At 42.6% G+C, this 21,822-nt stretch overlaps 1 long non-coding RNA gene across 1 annotated transcript in view; it reads left to right on the top strand.

The window, feature by feature from the left end:
* LOC126469540 (uncharacterized) overlaps window positions 1–21,822 on the top strand; it is a 149,327-nt gene that overhangs the window by 32,648 nt on the left and 94,857 nt on the right. The window contains exon 2 of the long non-coding RNA XR_007586008.1: window positions 11,348–11,524. This is a non-coding gene — a long non-coding RNA (uncharacterized LOC126469540). The remainder of the gene's footprint in view (window positions 1–11,347; window positions 11,525–21,822) is intronic.

The following is a 21,822-nucleotide window of genomic DNA, read 5'->3' as shown; positions in this document are numbered from 1 at the left end:
TACAGTAGTATGAATAGGTTTCCAAATACAAGTTGTGTAGCGGGTCCCACAGCGAAAGCAATTACACCACAGTACTTCTGCATCGATGCATATATGCTTATGAGAAAACATTTGCTCTGGTATCAAACAGCAGAAGCTGTAGCTAGCGGCCTTCCTATGTTAAGTGGAGTTTTCAAATTGCTTCCTACATTAATACCCCGAATACGTCAGTTCATCCTCTGAATTGACGCTGTTTGCAACATGAGGTGAGTTCAACAGAAAGAATAGCTATTTATGTAATAATGTAAGCCCTATCACATAAACTATATATGATCTGGACCTTAATATGAAATCTCTCATCAGAAAGCATTGCTTGGGAAGGGCCACACATGCATAGATAATGAATTCTTGTATGTAATCTTTTAATCATCCATGACACTCCCAGCAGTGAGACGTTATTTTTTACCACTTAGGTGTAACCCAACCACCAAAAATAACAAAGTTATTCGCATTCAATGGGCTTTCCCCTCGAATAAATTCCGTAATACTAACACTATCATGGTGACCAGGGATTTATAATCAAAACTAGTATATTACGATAACCGTTCTATACGTGTGTTTTGGTGCTCGATGGAAGACAGTCAAAGTAGTTTTCTTGATAATTCTGCCCTAAGCGTTGTATATCTCACACAAACACTACTCTGCTGCCATACCTAATCTGCAATACATTATACACACAGTAAGGTCTATAGCAGTTGACACACAAAATCACAATACCCGATCTATGGAAGGAAGACCTACATCCAAACAAATACCTCACAAAACGTTGTACGGCGCATGGTAGAAGGTATATCGTACTGACTTCTTGTAGACAATTGAGGACCTATGAGTGCAATGCCAAAGGTGGATGTGGTTTACACACACGTGTCAAGGAACACTTACATGCACAAACACCAGTTACATCACATGTTGCAATACTAATTTTTTTATTTAAGCTGGTACAAAAAAAGTAGATCATTCATCTTGGAGAACCATATTAGGCTTTCTCACGTGGTGAAGTACCCTTTAGGTAAGTGTTGGGTGCTACTGGTAGACAACAGGAGGGGAGAGGCATTACCTGCACACGTGTGAACACACCAGCTCACCTAGTCATTAGAGTGATTCTGCAGTTTACGAGAACATTTTATTTGACCTACTGTGGTTCACAGCATATCATTGTTGGCATTCCATCTGCCATTTACTTTGGGATGGTAGTTGAAATAGATGATGTGGTACATTGCAGGAAGGTTCAGCTCATGCAAATAAAATGGTATCACTTGTGTGACAGTCTATTGTACACTGAGAACCGTTTAACCAATAAGTTCAGGCCAGACCCAATTAATATTAATATTTGGTCGAGCAGCGACGCCAGTAGTGATCCTCTTAGTGCCTCGAAAGTAAGTGTCTCTATTGGCACAGCAATTAAATTATGGGATCATATTATAATTCATAATGCGTTATTAAAAAAAACGAAGTGTTGTTCACATCCAGGTGTCATGTCATTCAATATTTTCCACTGGTGACTAGACATGTTCTTTAAGTGAAGGTGCAAGGCATGTTGTCGACAACATTGTGCGAGATACAATCTAATGTTGATTTTACACCCAAGACATAATTTTTGTGAGACGACAGAAAGCTGTCTGCACGAGCAGGTATTTATGGGGGCGTGTACGTTGTTAATGCATGCGAGATCTTTGTGGTGGCTCTCCTTCGAATAGTATCTTCTGCAGCTGAGAAAAAGTAGGCAGCTTGGTCATTTAACAGAAAAATTTTACATTGGATATTTTGGGCTTGAAAGCTATATGCAACTATTAGTAAAAGGAATATCTGGAAGCACTTACCAGGGACAGAATGCTGTGTCCTAGAGTTTCTCGTATCGGTGTGCGGACAATGCGTTCAGTCGAAGAGGCGGAAAAACTGACTATCTGGACCTACCTGTTAGGCGCCCCTCCCACAGAAGGGGCAGGGGTGCAAGAGAAATCTAGGTCTCCTGGCCAACATGTTACAACAGTGTCACAAACGCCCTCTGTGAACAGGGATGGAGGCCACAAAAATTGGTGCGTTTCTGTGTTCGCCATGGACTGGACGTTATCGAGGGAGCCATCAGTTGGTGTCGTCCCTCTGCCTGCAGAGTTTTGGGAAAGCCTCACGTCTTCAAAAAATTGTAGAACGACCGCAACATTTACGGCGGCTCTTAGTATAGCTGGGGCCCCTGGTCAGACGCGTGATAATGTTGAGGCCATCCAGATAATGATCTCCGTGATAAATGTGTTGTTCCTTTAGAGCTATATGGAAACTCAAAACATACTATCTAAAGTGGCCGTGGGAAAAAACAAGTAGGAAACACAACTCTCTTTTCCTCTCTGCACAGGAATTTTTGAGCCAGGGATTGCTTGCTTCTCCTGAAAAGAGAAGAATATTGTCAACTTTGTCTAGTATCGGCCGAGGAATAGAGCAGAAATGTTAGAGAGGAGACCTGGAGCTCGTTGAGTCAGGTGATTGGCACGAAACCCTTGTGGGGATGTCGTGGGAGTGCTTTTGTGGAATTTTCTGAGGTATGATGGAAAATGAGGAGATGAAAAACTTGGTCTTCGGATTCAGACTCCGGTCTGGAGAGTATTCTGATCTTGACTTTTGTTGTGAGTGGGTTGCATTTGGGACACTTGCCCGAAACGTGACTTCGTAGTAGCACTGGTCTTGACTGGGAAGCCTGTGATGAGGACTTTTAGCTGTACAGACAGTTTAGACCTCAGTCATCTCGGACAACTCGCTGTGCCGAGGGCAGTCTTATTCGTGACAGGTCTGCAACGTAGATGTTTAATATCCTTGTGTGCACTGCCGTGTCAGTCAAATTGGCCAACGGTATGACTGGCGCACAAGAGTGCCACTCGCTGGAATCTATTGAGATTTCAGGGCTCCATTAGATCTGCGACTTTGAATATTTCGTCCCCGCGATAGCGAATTACAGGAGCCGCACATAGCTGCTCTGCAGACGTTTGAACCACGACTGTCACCTCAGACAGTGCCACACATCGAGAAAAAGGGTTTTATATTGTTGCTCCGGCTTGTAAGGGCAAACAGTATCACAGTCTTGGCACTTGTTCTCAGCTGCACCAACGTAGTAGAACTCCTGTGTAGAATAAATCCATCAAAGTCTATTCAGTGTTAGATAATTTAGATTGCGTTATCCATGTTTTGAGACAAAGTAAATAGTTCAATCAGACAAATCTTAGTCTTTGCCAATCAGCAGCCAACCATGGGAATGTTAGCTGTTTTTGGCATATTTGTACTTCCATCAGTTCATATTTGTCATTACGCTTACATGCATCTTTGTCCTATTTTTAATCAACAAACTTCTCCCATAACATTTATAAAGGATCAATCCCGTGTTGATATATTGATCACCCATCAACTGTTGACTAGAATAATGACAGAGCCACCACTTTATTAACATTATTTTAGCAATAAAGTTCATTTAAATTCTGATAAATGTGATAACCTCTAATGAAGACTATCAACAGCAAACACAGTCAAAGGGCAAAATCAGTTTTAGCAGACATATGCATCAGGTAGTCAAGTGGAAGGCTTAATAGCTAAAGTGACTGCTGTGATTGCGAACACTCATAGTCGCCTGTCGCCTTCCAAAACATACCGCAAGTACAGTGTAGTCTTGCAAGGTACACTACTGTCCATTAAAATTGCTACACCATGAAGATGGCGTGCTACAGACGCGAAATTTAACCGACAGAAGAAGATGCTGTGATATGCAAATGATTAGCTTCTCAGAGCATTCACACAAGGTTGGTGCCGGTGGCGACACATACAACGTGCTGACATGAAGAAAGTTTCCAGCCGATTTCTCATACACAAACAGCAGTTGACCGGTGTTGCCTGGTGGAACGTTGTTGTGATGCCTCGTGTAAGGAGGATAAATGCGTACTATCACGATTCCGACTTTGATAAAGATCGGATTGTAGCATATCGCGATAGCGGTTTATCGTATCGCGACACTGCTGCTCGCATTGGTCGAGATCCAATGAATATTAGCAGAATATGGAATCGATGGGTTCAGGAGGGTAATACGGAACGCCGTGCTGGATCCCAACGGCCTCGTATCTTTAGCAGTCAAGATGGCAGGCATCTTGTCCGCATGGCTGTAATGGATCGTGCAGCCACGTCTCGATCCCTGAGTCAACAGATGGGGACGTTAGCAAGACAACAACCATCTGCACGAACAGTTCGACGACGTTTGCAGCAGCATGGACTATCAGCTCGGAGACCATGCTTGCGGTTACCCTTGACGCTGTATCACAGACAGGAGCGCCTGCGATGGTGTACTCAACGACGAACCTGGGTGCACGAATAGCAAAACGTCATTTTTTCGGATGAATCCAGGTTCTGTTTACAGCATCATGATGGTCGTATCCGTGTTTGGCGACATCGCAGTGAACGCACATTGGAAGCGTGTATTCGTCATCGCCATACTGGCGTATCACCCGCCGTGGTGGTATGGGGTGCCATTGGTTACACGTCTCGGTCACCTCTTGTTCGCATTGACGGCACTTTGAACAGTGGACGTTACATTTCAGATGTGTTACGACCCGTGGCTCTACCCTTCATTCGATCCCTGCGAAACCCTACATTTCAGCAGGATAATGCACGACTGCATGTTGCAGGTCCTGTACGGGCCTTTCTGCATACAGAAAATGTTCTACTGCTGCCCTGGCCAGCACGCTCTCCAGATCTCTCAACAATTGTAAACGTCTGGTCAATGGTGGCCATGCAACTGGCTCGTCACAATACGCCAGTATTTACTCTTGATGAACTGTGGTATCGTGTTGAAGCTGCATGGGCAGCTGTACCTGTACACGCCATCCAAGCGCTGTTTGAATCAATGCCCAGGCGTATCAAGGCCGTTATTACGGCCAGACGTGGTTGCTCTGGGTACTGGTATCTCCGGATATATGTACCCAAATTGCGTGCAAATGTAATCACAAGTCAGTTCTAGTATAATATATTTATCCAATGAATATCCGTTTATCATATGCATTTCTTCTTGGTGTAGCAATTTTAGTGGCAAGTAGTGTATTATAGAACATAGCTCAAGTCATAGCAGCCAATGGATGGGATTATACAGATAATGAAATTAGTGTGTATAGAAACCAATTATTTGGTAAACATGGACTTAAGGCAGGTGGTTCTGATGGAGAAAAAACGAGCATTTATTAAAAAGGTCTGGATACATGAGAAAATGTAATAAATTATTATGTTTTTTTTAAAGTTACGCTACATGTATAATTTCCTTCGCTTAAAAATAATGTGGTTTGTTGGTTGATTTGGGGGAGGGGGCCAAACAGCGAGGTCATGGGTCCCATCAAATTAGGGAAGGATGGGGAACTATCTTGGCACTTGCCCTTTCAAAGGAACCATCCCAGCATTTTTCTGAAGCGATTTAGGGAACTCAAGGAAACTTAAATTAGGATGGGTGGACGCGGCTTTGAACCGTCCTCCTCCAGAACGCAAGTCTAGAGTGGTAACCACAGCACCATCTCGCTCGGTAAGGAATGTGGTTTTTACGCTGTGATTTATGACTGTCGTATGAACTATCCAAGTGTGACTGTGTGTGGTCTAAATGTATTGCTGACTTGAGCGATGTGCATGATGAAGCTGTAATATATCAATATTGTTTCTGGAAGTTGTAAAATATTTTTATTATTATGATTCCCCTAGGAATAGAATCATTTTTTCACAATACATATTATAAAATGACGGTAATTCTTATAAAAATTCTCTGACTATAAACGAAACAGGTCTATGCAATAAAGCACACGAGGAAAGTGAATGTATTTCCATTCTAGATGCACTTTCGCAGACATCCACAACGCTGTTATACCCTCTGAAGTTCCAAGATGATAACAATTTCAGCCATGTGCTCATGGTATCACATATTGTTGTAAGTTTAATCCAATCGTTTTGAGCTGTATTCTTAGTATTAACATTCAACTTCCCAATTCGATCTACAATCCTTAGGTATGCTGCGTGGAGCTTTGGATTTGTGGATGGGTGTTCTGTATAATGTCGTTAGATTCCACACTTGTAACGATACACTGATGACTTATCTGCAGTCAAAATCTGTTCTGCGTCGTAGGCAATAGACCATCAACCATCACCATAGGTACTCTCCTACATATTATAATTATGGTTCTTGCTGTGTGTGTCTCTTCATTTACATGGAAAGAACAGTTGCCATAAACCTGTATGTGAACTCTAAAGTGTCGCTGTAGATATTTCGAAAGACTGGAATAAAGTAACATATTGCCCATGGCATGCAATCTCGAAGGTACAACACCTCCAGCTGTACCGAGATTTAACGTCTGCAGTGACAGCAGCCAACATCACATCCGTGCCTCGAAGATGCCAACAGTGGAGGACAGTTATCTGGAAGACAGACGGCAACGCTCTGACCGCCTACCAGGAGGCAACCCACGTGCTGCTAGAGACAGGGCGCCGCACATAACTGTTCTCTGCCTCAGTGCACGTGATCAAAAATAGGTCCAGCTCTATCCTAGCACTGCGTCGTATTTAGGGCAGAAATCGGGTCAGACCAGACCAGTTCACTCTGAGTGAGTTTACTCGACCAGGCACTGATTCCAGAAGACTTTCATCAATCAGGATTCTCACTTGGGAGGCCCCCCCCCCCCATGAAATGGCTGCCATTCGCGTCTGACTTCACGACCTTCGGAACTGCCAACTGTGGACTTACAGCGTTCGTGGCCTCCTCGCTGAAGAAGGTGGGGCACACTAGCGGACTTGTAAATGTATTCGTGTTTAACTTTCAAACTTCTACACACCAGACAGACAATTTTGGTCCGTAAGTGATTCATACATTGTTCATTCCGTTTTTACTGTAACATTAAGTGTCTTACAGGAATGTGACTCTTATAAATTGAGCATCTAATGAATTTAGACTCAGTGAAAGTCTAAGCGGCTTCCAGCTGCAACAAATATTGTTGTTATATTTCGAGAAGTGACTTATTTTATATTTATTTCAATCCACGCTAGAGTACACATGACATTAATCTTCATCATTGGTATCTGGAATATTTTTGTGCCACCATTAGTGGACATATAAGTTGGCGACAATGTTTTGTGTTCGTGTCAGGTTCACATGTGTGCTCTGGTCCATGTATTAAGTGTTTGTTTGTGGTATCCACGTTGTTCAATTATTGCCGCCAGGATATTTTCTGTGCCACTGTCGGTGGACATGTCACTTCACTTGTATCGCCTACCAATGAGGCTTGTTACCGACCATCCTGCAATATTTTCGCGCCGACTAAAACGATCGAAGGTCTTTAACTCATCATGTCATTGAACTAATCCACTGGCGAGTATGCCAATCTACTGCAAGTTAATCTCTGTGAAGGAGAACAACAATAGATGTATTCCACCTGTCAGCATCGGAATGGTTATGGGTTAGAAAAAGCTCATTTTTACTCGACGTTGTTGTAGAGAAGCAAGGTGTCTGAGGGAGTATACAAAGGGCGTTACACACGGGTGGGCAGATTCGTCCTGGCAATTGGAAGCATCCGTCTGTATACTGTGATACTCCCACGCAGCCTTTAGTATTCTTAGATTTATTGTGATCGTGAAAATGAATTTCCCATATTCTTAACATTGCTTTTTCTCGAACCCTGCACGGGAGGAACGAATGTCGGTAAGCTTCGAGTCTCTCTCTCTTTCTCTCTCTAATTTTATCGTGACTATTTTGCGAAATATATGTACGTGCTGGAGGAAGAATAGGGAAAACAACACACTACCACGCGTAATATGGTGTAAGAAAACCACTGGCACTCAAAACAAGGATAGGAAGAGGTCCTCCAGGTATTTCAAATGAATGTTATACCATTGATCCTAAAGGTGACGATGATGTAGATCGAGAACGCGCACTCTTCTCTCCAAAGTAGATCTCAAAGGCTCAGTAATATTAAACCCTGGTGACTACGATGGGGAAGAAATACTGCGCCATATTAGCAGAATTTTTTGCGGAGGCGATGGACATACAACATAGATAAACAATCCTCTCACTACAGACCACTGAACTAGAATGGAGAGCACATTGCCTGAAAGCAGTGGAGTCCCTTCATTCTCTCAACAACATGAAGTGTAGACAACAAATAACGGTGCTCTCGCAATCGAATTTTAAAAATTGTAATTGGTGAACGGCTTAGGGGCCGAGCTTGCATGCTATTAGCTGAGACGTAACTGCCCTGGGGCTGCACAGCGACTGGCATATAGCATCATGACGTCGACGTAATGCGATTGGCCGACCTCCTCTCCCACTCCCCCTCCTTCCCTTCCCTCCAACTCCCTGGGGGGACTTAGACATGTGTTACCGGTGATCTTGAACATGAGATTCACAATTGTCAGCTGTAATATGACACCAAGTTCACTTAAGAGTATCTCGTTTTCTCCATGACACAATACTCCTGCGTGGTTATTGGAACCGACTGCTCCTATCAGTATGTTCCAACGCTGTCGGTAACGTTCTGCATGGTAAGTAATAATATGGTTCATTCTTACTTAATATTGTACCCAATATTTTATTTAGGCATAAGCACAAGTAGAACATGGAGCGTCAACTGATGAATCCTCTACCCAAGAGATATCAGAAATACTATATTATCAAGCATCGCGCACAGTGATGCTGTTGTCGCATTTACTTTCACAATGACGCCTAGAGATACACTTGGTATGCAGTTGTTATAAAATCATGTCAGCTTCCAAAACCCATGCTGTAACAGTATAGTGACAAGTAACTGTTACGACGGATGTCAGGTCTAATACAAATGTACAATTAATTTTCAAACGCAGCCTGACGGGTGATGGCTTTTACGTATAGCGCTTGATATCTGGCGACAATCCACGTAGGATAAATGGACATAGTAACTGGCAACCACAGTACTACAGCAGGGCTTAACAACTGGCCGGTTTTGAGCGCGAGTACTCGCGTCTGCTCAGGCACGTGCTCGCGAGCAGTTACAAGATCACGGAGTAGGGAGGGAGGCGAAATGCGCGCCCACGTTTGAATAGGACCGCAGCGTGCCCATTGAATTCGCGCCGACTGTGTAACGTTTAAAGTACTACGATTAGCTCTAACAGTCACTTCGCTGTTTAAGAATCATGTCAAGTCGCCGTTGTGTAGCCCCAACCATGCTTTCGCAGTTCAACCCCCATTGGGAGGAATTGTATCTGTTTACAGAAAAAGACGGTGTTGCAAAATGTTTAGTATGTCACAAAACGCTGAATTCTTTTAGGAAATTTAATTTGCAGCTACATTATATGTCGTATCACGCGAAAGACTACGGAAGTGGAAAATGTGACGGACCAGATCGTGCACAGGATGTTATTAAACTTAAAAGGAAGCTATCCGAAGAAGATCTGGAGTGCCGGCCGAGGTGGCCGAGCGGTTCTAGGCGCTACAGTCTGGACCCGCGCGACCGCTACGGTCGCAGGTTCGAATCCTGCCTCGGGCATGGATGTGTGTGATGTCCTTAGGTTTAAGTAGTTCTAAGTTCTAGGGGACTGATGACCTTAGAAGTTAAGTCCCATAGTGCTCAGAGCCATTTGAACCATTTGAAGATCTGGACGACGAAGAAAAATCAACTGAGGCAGCTCTCAGAGTGAGTTACAAAATTTCTTTGCTTTTAGCAAAATTCCTGCGCCCCTTCACTGATGGCGACTTAATAAAAGAATGTTTGGTAGTTGTAGCGGAACATTTGTGTCCATCTCAAGTTGAACAGTTTCGCATTGTGCCATTATCTAACATGACCATTATGCGTCGCATACAGGACATGGCAGACGACGTCCAGAGCCAGCATGGAAATATCTGTAAAGATTTTATGGCGTATTCTCTAGCTCTGGACGAAAGTGTTGATATCACTGGAACAGCGCAGCTTGCCATATTTATTAGAGGTGCTAATAGAGATCTTCAGTTGAGGGAGGAGCTCCTCGATGTAGTAGCCATGAAGAACACTGCAACCGGAGGTGATATTTTAAGTAGTGTTGAGGAAAGTGCTGAAAATATACGATTGTCGTGGAATTCTTTAGTTTCAGTGTCTACCGACGGTGCACCAGCGATGACAGGGAAAAAATTAGGTTTCGTTGCGCTGTTGAAGGAGAAAATGCAAAAACTGACCGTGCCGAATGAAGTAAGGGGCGTTCATTGTGTGGTCCACCAGGAAAACTTATGTGCAAACAGTATCACTCTAAAAAATGTGATGAGTGTTGTTGTTCGTACAACCAATTATATAAGGAAGCATGGGCTACAACACAGGCAGTTTAAAAGCTTTCTTGAGGATGTAGAAAGCCAGTATAGTAGCCTGCCTTATTACAGCGAGGTCCGCTGACTTAGTCGTGGCGAATTATTAAATAGATTTCTTTGCCTATTAGATGAGATAAATATGTTCATGGAAATAAATAACATGTGTGTTCCTGAATTGAAAGAGCCTTCATGGAAATGTGATCTCGCGTTCTTAGCAGCTTTAAATAGCCATCTGAATGCTTTGAACATTTCACTACAAGGTAAAGATCTGCTAATTACTCATTTCATAGATCGAATACGAGCTTTTAAAATGAAATTGACACTTTGGGTGAGTCAGCTGGAAACAGGAAATCTAGCTCATTTTCCTAAATTATCATCCATGCAAGATTTTCACAAAGACTGTGAACGTTATTCATTAGTTTAGTTGCCCTTAAGGAATAATTTTATGAACGCTTCCAAGATCTGACAGCACTAGATCTGTTCTCCTCTCCATATTCAGCGAATATTGAAGAGATTCGTCCTGAGCTGCAACTAGAAATTATTGACCTGCAGCGTGACAGAGAATACAGAGACAAATTTCAGAACAAGAAAAACATTTTGGAATTCTACAGACGCTTCCCTCAGGATAGATTTCCTCGTTTGCACAAACTGGCGGCTACAATAATATCAATGTTCGGTTCCACGTATGTTTTTGAACAACTGTCCTCTGCAATGAAATGTAACAAGAAGCGCCTGAGAAACGCATTGTCTGATCGAAATTTAAACTACACACTGCGCCTACAATGAACAAGAACAATTACTCCGAACATAGACGCAATTGTAAAGGAAAAAAAGTACGAGATAACCGAGAATCCCACACTTCAGTGACACCTTTTATTGTGTAACAGCTCACACATTAATACGAATGTAGAGGCATACACTAAACTAATAAAATTATGTGGCACGTGTACATTCTCCTTCATTTGTTTCATTTGTCGCAGTGATAATTTGTGAGTGATATCCCTGCAGGTGGCCGCGGAGTTACATTGACTGGCGGCAGCTGTTGTGTGCCCCACGTGACTCTCCCCACTGTCCGCTCTGGTCTGGTAGTGGGGGTAGCGTGCTCGCGCTGCTCCGTGCTCGCGCCTTGCTGGTCACAGCTTGCTCCGCGAGCACGATGTTGTGAAGCCCTGTACTACAGCTTCAGTAAGTACATAGTAATAGAAGCTACTCAAGTATACATTACGCTGGCACGTGTTTGATGAGTGACAGGTCAGGAGATGGTAAATACGTATATCCTAAACCGTTCGTGGGAATCGCCCTTTGCCACCACCTTTGAGAATGTGGACGCCATCTTTCTGAAATAAAGGTCTAGAGTACTGCTCCACAATGTGACAGTATCAAATACTTTACATGCTGGTGAAACCTAAAATAATATGGCCAGCTTTGGATGTGTGTGTGTACAGCATGAACCGTTAATTTGCACGGCACCTCCATCATCTTAATACAGTGATGTGATGGTCATTCTGTTCCACAAAAAAGAAAAAGTCGTCGCTGAACAGCACATCGCTGAACAGCACGAATCAACACTTCGTTGGGGGGCCCGGTCCACCACTCATTGTAGCAACGTCCACAGATTCGTTGCTGTTGAAAAGGCTACTATAGATACAGAATCTGTTCTGCAACATAGTAAGAGACTTAGCAGTGTGAGTGGCTATTAAATTTAACAGTTACTTTGGCTACTGTGAGTAAATCAAACAAGTTTTAGACTGTTGGTATGATTTGGGAATCTGCACCTCGATTCTGAACACTTCTATTTATACACAGTCCACTCACCACTCACCATAATATGACCACCACCTATGCTCGACGTCAACTTGCGCTAACCACACACAAACGGCAGACGGCCGCACTAGCAGTGAAGGGCATATAAAGCGTGTCGGGTTTCGCGTAGAACAGTGGGGCACGGAGCGATTTATCTGGCGTCCAGAAGGGCATGGTTATTGGCTTTCGAGTCAAGGGTGGAAGTATTTACGAAACGGCTAAGTTCATGAACTCTCCACTTGTCGCCGTGCATGGCAAAATTGCTCGACCCAAAACCGGCATCAAGACAACTGTGGTGCACCACGGGCCATAGATGACAGGGGTGAACGACAGCTGCGGAGATGTGTACGGGCGAATAGACGTGCAACTGGTGAACAACTGACTGTCCAGATGAAACAATGGGCTGCCAAGAGTGTCTCTTAAACGACCTTTCAGAGAAAGTTGCTGCATATGGGCCTTCGCAGCAGGCATCTGATTCATGCACCCGCGTTGACACTCATTCATTGGCCACGAAGGATGGAATTTTCACGTCCATAGCGGAACTGGACGTCTACTGTGTGGTGAAAGGTAGCCTTTTCAGATGAGTCACGTTTTATGTTCCATCGGACAGAAGGCCGTTTCTGAAAGAAAATACCCTGCAACAATCGTCAGAAGGGTCTAGGGAGAAGGAGAGAGTGTTATGATCTGGTGAATGTTTTCGCGGCGTTCCCTGGGTGATCTCGTCATTCCGAGAAGCACCATGGATCTACACAACTATTCATCTATCCTTGGGGACCATATTCAGGCTTTTGGCAAGTGGTCAGATTAATGTGATTGGACAGTGTAAAACGTGCGTGGGTAAAAATACTGGGATGTTATACACGCAGATATGTTTCATACTCGATTGAGACTGGACTGACAAGGGATATAGAACATTACAACAACGGGTCAGACTGCTGATCGCATGATTATTGAAATCGTAGTGGAATTTCTCAGAAAAGTTGCAAGTATGAAGTGGCAAACATACGAAAGGTGTAGACCGATTTCCTAGCAAAAAAGTAACTAAGAAGATTAAAACACTGGTTTTTACTTCAAATTCTAGGAATAGCTTGCAACCTCGCAAAGAGTAGTCCTGACCATTTTTTATTTTTTTAATGGTGTGTGAGGAACCCATAATAAATGAAATATACTCCGCGCTGTGATTTGAAGTTCATCTGTGAAGGTTGTGGTACTCGAAACAACATTATTCATTGAAACTGCTGCGTGTCTCCTGATTTTACGCAACGATTACGTCACATCACAGTTTGCCCGACGAACGATAGGGTGCTTTAACAAATCTACAGTTTACGTTCTCTGGTACTAATTTTATATGGTCGTCTCATTTAAAGTCACTTCTTAGGCATCATCATCAACCACATCAACGTTTATTATCCGTGAAGACGTGATTGAAGAAACTACAGCACGCACAGAAGCATTTAAACAGATATTCCATAGGCGATCGGAACGGCGAGAAATCCTAATATGTGGCACCGTCCTCAGTGCTCACTGCCATTTAATTCTCAGTAGGTTGCAGAGTAGATATATAGTTGTTAACGTAGACATCATCGTCAGTAAACTGACATCCACTGATAGGTAAAGGCGTCTTCTGAAATTTTCTATGCACTGTAGTCGTCAATTAAACGCATTCACATTCCTCCTACATATTATCTAATGTTATCTATCCACCTTCAGTTATGTCACCGTCTTGGTTTTATCGTACCCTATGAAATCGAAAGAACACATTACTTGGCCCATGTAGCTCCATTAACCTGGCTATATCCCCTGGTTACTACCATTTTATTTTATTTACTGTCGTAATCACATTTTCCGCTCCAGTTTGATCCTTTACACATTTGTTCGCTTTCCCGCCTCTCCTAGTAATACCCAACAAGTCTGTGTCAGTTGCTACTGAGCAACCCCCAGTTTTTGAACCGTTTCTTCTTTAAAAGTCTATGTAACATTATCATTTGTCAAACGTAGTAATGCATAATGTACAGTAACGCGGAAACGAAGAGGAGAAGAGATGGTGGAAGCTGGTGGAGGAATAGTCTTCTGGGAGGTCTTTGATGAGCTATGATGTTGTTGCACAAACAATAGCATATAAATATCCTTTGTCCCTTGCACAATGATTTCCGACTTTTGTATGAAAGCCATATTATTGTAATAATAATCCACAAAAGCTGTTTTTTTTTTTTATTTTTTTACTTGTGTTTACCGCTTTCGAAAGATGGCTCATTCTCAAGCGTTATCTAAATACGATTGATCTATTATCAGCATATGCACGGTGGCACGCTTAACTTTGCCACCTCATATGTTTCTGAAATGAAGGAAAATGTGAAAAATACAACAGACCAAGGATGAAATTGTATCAGGGTCATACAAACTTGGCAGGAATGCTCAATCCTTACAAGTAAACAAACATTAATTTCAGCACAAAGCTACGTTTCTTTAAACGGCACATGTATGCTTTTTTCTTTCAAAATGAAAAGTAGATGTACAGTTAGTGACAGAAGGCTTGGTTTCACAGCTGTAAACCTTATATCTTCTGGAATACTTAGACTTTAAATAATGGAAACGGTGCAACAGTTGCTGCTGTAATGCTGAAATGCGGTTTGCCTGCACTGTCCTAAAGCCTGCTATAGGCAACCCTTGCTCTGCGCATTACGCCCAAAACTGTAGCGCCTTTGCCATCCTTTGAAGTCTACCTATGTTAGAAGGTATGAGGTTTAGAAAAATGGAAACAAGTCTGCCGTCATTAACTGTACCGCCAGTTGCCGTCTCCGTAGAAAAAGATACATGTGCCAATTAAAGAAAGAACGTATGTTTGTATTAAAGTGACGTTCGATTACATTTATGAACTGTGCATTCCTGCCCTTCGTGTGAGCCTCTGACATAGGTGCATCCCTGGCAACTAAATTTTTCACATTTCGTTTCGTTTCGGAAATATATGACGTGGCAGACTTAGGTGGAACTCCCTGTAAATATATACTATATACATATAGAAAATTAGATGTCTGTGTGTGTGTGTGTGTGTGTGTGTGTGTGTTGGGTCTGTGTTCCACACTCCTCCTACATCCTTAGGTCGATTTATACCAAATTCGCTGCACATACTATATACTATCTGACAAAAAGCGCTGCAGGAGTAAGGAACATCTAGCACCCATAGGGTTCATAGTGAAAAGGGTTGATAATCCCATACATCTTAGTTATCTTTCATGAGAGGCATATTACATGCACAGTACAAGAACACGTTCCAGGAGGTATATGTGCGGATTGACACGGCAGAGCAGAGAAAGAGATATGAGGAGCTTGACAGAAAGAGAGGGGGGGGGGGGGGATTAGGAACTAGATACACAGAGAGTGAGGAGCAGAATATGGACAGACACAGGTGGAAGGATGACATGGAAAGAGAGAGGGAGAAGGAGGGGAGTGGTAGGAGGCAGGTTGAAGATGGGGAGGGGAACTGGGCAGGTGCAAAAGGAAGAGAGCGGAAGACGGGATGAACAGAGTGAGGGGGACGACGATATGGTCAAGGACAGGGGAGGAGTAGACTGATAAAGAGTCAAGAGGAGGGCAAGGTGTAGGAGACAGGTGGAAGATGGAGATGGGTAGACGACAGGTGCAAAATAAGAGGAGGAAGTATGAGATGGACAAGGGAGGAAGAAATGGGCCAAGAGAGGGGGAAGAGGAGATGGTCATAGAGAGGAGAGGAGCAGATGGATAGAGAGGCAGGGAGGAGGAGATGAACAGAGACAGAGTGAGGAGTAGGATATGAACTGAGATAAGGGGAGGAGGGAATGGGCACAGAGAGTGGAGGAGCAGATGGGCAGAGAGATGGGGGCGGGCTGAGGATGAGATGGAACGAGATAGGGGAGGACGAGATGGGAAGAGATAGTGGGAGGAGAAGGTGGAAAGAGATATGGGGGAAGAAGGAAATGGATAGAGAGAGGGAGGAGAAGGAGGAGGAGGTGGACAGAAAGAAGGGGAGGTGAAGATGAGTGCAATATATGAGCTATTTGCATCTGCTGGTAAAGCTGCAGGTGAAAGGCTGTATATATAAATGTATGTTTAACTCCGTCATTGCCGGTCCCAAGCCCGGATCCTCATCTTACAAGTGATGAGGGAGGAGGAGGGGGAGGAGTAACAACCTCGTAAAAAAACCTGGGTCCATCTGGCTCCGGATGGTAGCACCCTGTGAGGGCCCCTGCCTAGGGTTACGGGTGAAAACCGGTCAACGGTCTCATAGGCGGATGAGGAATTTTTAACTCCCAACGGCTGAGAGAGCGGAGGAACCAAAAATCTATAACTGCAAGCGTCTGTACCCAGATTGGGCGGCTTGTGGGCAGCGTCTGTTCCTCATGTTAGAGGCGGCTGTTTAAAGAAAACCTTCTAACGCTAACAACGTTAGTCGTATTCCTGGTAGGTTACGCAAGTAATCTCCCCAACTTTGAAGAATTTCAACAGTTACAATCTTAACGCATGATGGAAATGTCTTTCAATAACGAAACTACCCCAGGTGGCCAATCCACCGTCGGCAACGACGCAAGCAGACCCATGGATTCTGGGGAGTCTCCAACACCATGCAAATCCAACAAGATTAAACCCAGAAAAATTTTCAACATAGCAACTCTCAACATAAACTCCCTTCTCAAAGTGGGAAAACTTAAGCACCTTACAGACCAGTTACACACGGAAGACATACAAATTGTGGCGCTACAAGAAACTCGCTTCACTGATGAAAACACATTTGAATCAAACAAATTCAGAATATTTAAAGGAAAACCTGGAAGAATTGTAATGAAGAAATGCCCTCGGCTTGGCACAGCTTTTGCTGTAAACACAAAAATTCTGAACTCTGTCGAACATTTTTGGTCAACATCATCGAGAACATCTTTCCTCACTTTTCGATGTGCAAATAAAAAATACACATTAATCAATGTTCACGCTCCCACAAATGACAAAAATAATGCTAAAAATAGGGAAGAAACAGATAAATTCTGGGAAAACCTTAAGGATCATATATCAGAAATCCCAGAAAACAATGCAAAAATACTTCTAGGAGATTTTAACGCTCAGATTGGAAAAGAAAAGAAATTCCGCGATATTGTCGGCAACTTTCCCGCACACAAACGAACCAACAAAAATGGAGAAAGGTTAATTATGCTTTGTAGGCAGTTTAAACTCAAGCTAATGTCAACACATTTTAAACATCTTCCCAGAAAACAAAAAACCTGGGTATCTCCGATAAAGAGTATCGGAGAATTTCAAATAGATCACGTTGCCATTTCCTCCAAATGTGAAAAAGAAATATTGAACACACGTGTCCGAAAATCTCTAAACCTCGACTCCGATCACTATCTCACGAAAATAAAAACTAAACTGATCCCACAACACAAACAGAAAAGCAGAAACGGTGAATATAAAAACAGAAATAAAATAAATTTTGATCTTACAACCCTGAGAAATTACAACCTTAAGGACAACTCTAACCTCAAGGATTTTCAGAAAAAACTAAAGACATTCTCCCCTTCACAAAACCTCCAAGAATTTAAGAACAACTTGATTGAGGCAACAGAAACAACCTTTCCAAAAAGAGCAAACCGAGACACCCGTGGTGGGAAGGCAACTGTAATGAAGTTCTGCATGAAAGACTTAAAGCCTGGAAAAAGTGGAACTCACATAAAACTGAAAACAACTTTGATGAATTTAAGCAAGCCAGAAAGAATGCCTCGAAAACTATTCGCAACACCAAGAGACAATATGAAAAACAACAACTGGACTAAATCGAAGAGAATTTCAAGAAACGCAACACGGCAGCTTGGTACAAAACATTCAACCAGAAACTCTGAGGATACCAGTCCCCTTGCTTAAACCTTATGAGAAATAATAAGACTCTCGCCACCAACAATACTGAAAACTGTGAAATCCTGGCTGAATATTTTGAGACACTCCTAAACTGCCAAACACCCATCCAGACTCTCAGTTTTACGCAACCAGAAACATTACCAACACATTCAACACCTCCGACACGAAAGGAAATCACAAACATAATCAAAAATCTCAAAAACAGGAAAGCATGTGGAGAAGACACAATTACAGCAGAAATGCTCAAGCTTGGGGCAAAAACATCAGTAGAAGCACTACACAAAGAACTTGAACAAGTATGGGAAACCAAGAAAATCCCAAGTCACTGGAAAACTGCCCTAATTCACCCTTTGTTTAAAAAAGGTGACAAAAGGGATGTTAACAACTATGGTGGAATATCGCTTCTTCCAGTCCCATACAAAACTCTATCAAAAGCCCTGCTCAATCGTGTATCACCAATTATGAACTATTTATCTACAAGGAGCAAGAAATATTTCATAACATTCATTGATTTCATAAAAGCTTATGACTCAATCGATAGGGACACACTCATCAAAACACTTCGAGAATATGAAATAGATGAAACAACAATTACCATAATCAAAGAAACATTAACAAATACAAAATCAAAAGTAAAATTCCAAGGAGAAATTTCACGGCATTTCGAGGTCAAAACCAGCGTCAGGCAAGGAGATGCGCTGTCCCCGGTACTCTTCAACTGCGTTCTGGATAAAGTCATAGCAGAATGGAGAAAACTCACGCAAAAACATGGAGTTGATAAAGTCCAAATTGGAGGGAAGTGCTACAAAGCCATTGAAACCGACTGTTTTGCCTTCGCTGACGATCTCGCCTGTTTAGCTTACACACAAAAAGACACAATAATACAAATAGAATTACTTAAAGAAACTGCTGAAAAAGCAGGCTTGCAAATTTCATTTGAAAAGACAGAAATCATTACAAATATCAAAAATCCACCAAAGAAAATAACTACGAAATATGGGAAAATACAGGTATCTAAACATTTTAAATATCTTGGTGAACTAATTCAGCCTGTGGCAAAAGGTCATCCAGCCTGCAGGGCTAGAATACAAAAAACTAGAGACAGCAACTCACTACTGCAGACAAATGTATTCAAAAAAATGTATATCCAAAAACATTAAACTCAGACACTACCAGTCTGTCATTAGACCGCAGATACTATATGCATCAGAAACACTGGCAAATTTTACATACACAGAACAGATAGAAAATCGTGAAAGAAGAATTGTGAAGACAATTCTTGGACACAGGAAAATAACAGATGATCAAGGCAAGTCTGTATACAGATTAAAAAGCAACAAAGAAGTGTATACGAAGTGCAGCAAAATTACAGACGAAATTAGAAAAAGAAGATGGTCCTTTTATGCTCACATCATGAGGATGAACCCGAATAGGCTTACAAAACAAATATTTTCGTACATCGCAAATCTAATAAAATAAAAATTTATGGTTTATCAACACAGAAAGAGATCTAAAAGAAATGGACATAGATCAGGAAACAATATTTAACAGAAATCTTTTTAGGAACAAACTGAATTCATTCACGGGTTTCGGTGTGAAAATTAAGAAGACTTGTGGAACTAAATGGTCTGAAGAGAGAAAAGCCGCCTTCAGCGCGAGAATGAAAGAAGTGTGGACTGAGAGAAAGAAGACTTCCCATAAGCGCAAGAAATAACTGTTTTCACGGTCTTTAACGGCCAAATTTGTATAATAATAATAATACATGTATGTTTTGGATTATGTGTGTGTGTGTGTATATATACACTGCTGGAAAAAAATTAGTACACCTGGAAAGAAGACACCGATTTTGATCCGATGACAGAGTATGACTCATGACAAATAGTAAATGTATTGATAAAGATTTCCACGTCGTCCACCAACGGCTAGCGTAGTCGCGCAGCTACCAGAGCACCTTCTATATCTGCCCTTTAATGGGGAATGCTCACAGCCAGAAGGCTCAGCGTGGTGCTGACGTGTGAAGTAAGTAGGCAATCATACCACTCATGCTTTCTATAGCTATTTGAGCGAAATTAAAAGGAGTCAAATTGTGGCATTCCGAGTGGCGGGATGCTCCTTTCAGAGAATTGCTGCACAAGTAGGACGTGCTGTGTCAGTTATGCAACGATGCTTGTATCAGCGGTCACGTGAACATTCTCACATCTGTAGACGCGTTTCTGGAGGTCCACACAGCGCTGACGTCTGCCAGGATCCTCGTATTTTGAGGGCAACAATGACAGATCGTACAGATACCACAGTACAGATAGGAAGGCTTTTGAATCCAGGTATGTCAGCAAGAATTTTTGTGAACCGGTTTTAGGAGTGGAACTAAGGGCACACACATCCCTAGGCCGTCTTCCACTCACATCACGGCATCGACGTGCACGGTTCGACTGGTGCCGTCAGAGGATCGATCACTTGGAAGATGGAATGACGCATCGTGGGCGCCAGCGATGAAAGCAGATTCTGCCCGAATGCAGGCGATGGTCGTTTGTGCGTACGACGTAGACCTGGTGAACACTGTCTCGTAGAGTGCATTCATTCAAGACACATTGGCCCCATCTCAGGCCTTGTGGTCTGGGTAGCGCTAAGTTACAACTCTTATCCACCTTTGATGTTTCTGGAGGGGAAGGTAACCTGCTAACTCGAAAACCAACGCTCCATACATGCAGAATTTTATTAGAGCCGTTCTTTTGCCGTTCTTGCAACAAGAAGGTGATGTGTTATTCCAACAGGATAACGCTCACCCACGCAACACCCACGAAACTCAGTGTGCTCTGCAACACGTCCAGCAACTTTCCTGGCCAGCACGATCTCCGGACTTGTCTCCAGTTGAACACGTGTAGGATATGATGGGACGAGAAGTTACTTACGTGGCTCGTCAACCAACAACTCTTACATAATTACGTGAACAGGGCGAGCAGGCGTGGCATAACGAATCCAAGGACAGTATTCGCCATCTGTATTATCGACCGGATGCCAGAGTCAGATCCTGTATTAGTGTTTCACCATGGGTTAATACATCTGGTACTGCAGAATAGCTTGTTCTATTGATCTGTAAGTGTATATCAAATCCTGACGGTGGTACAAATTTTAATTCGTTGCTTCAGTCTACGTGATTATCACAGACAAAGGTGAGACTCAATATATCTCAGGAAGGTCAAATGTATATGATTGGTGTTCATTCTACTACAGTTAGCGCTTAAGTGGTGGCAAAGGGTACTTTGAAATTAAATGGAACAATACATTGTTCAGCATCTGTGCGCAAATCAGCAAGGGTTTGGAAAGCAACACTTGTGCGAAACTCATCTTCCCTCATCGCGCACGATATCCCGTGGACCATGGATTAAGACCAACAAACAGATGATTCCGGAAACCGTTTGACACACTGTCCCACTGCAGACTCTTAACGACGTTTGGAGCATATAGAAGTCGTTGCCAGATATAAGACGGCGTTGCTGATAAATAATTCCGCAGAATTTTTAATGAGAACACTCTTAAAGCTTTTTAAATAAAGAAAACGTTGTTAGCATTCTATATATTCATTTTTCGTGTCTACATATTAATTTCCCAATGTAGTCAACCTGGCGATGAACATATTTCTCCCGACGACATACTAGGTTGTCGATACAGTCACTGAAGAAATTTTGGTTTTGTTGACGGAGACACAACCTCATCTATGCTAGCATGCTTCATCATAAAAGTGAAGGCCTGGAAGGTTTTCTTTAAGTTTTGGAAACAGATTAAAATCGGATTGGGCT

Source organism: Schistocerca serialis, chromosome 3, assembly GCF_023864345.2.
Source record: "Schistocerca serialis cubense isolate TAMUIC-IGC-003099 chromosome 3, iqSchSeri2.2, whole genome shotgun sequence".
NCBI lineage: Eukaryota > Metazoa > Arthropoda > Insecta > Orthoptera > Acrididae > Schistocerca > Schistocerca serialis.
The sequence above is the reverse complement of the archived record's forward strand: the minus strand, read 5'-3'. Positions and strand labels throughout refer to the sequence as shown.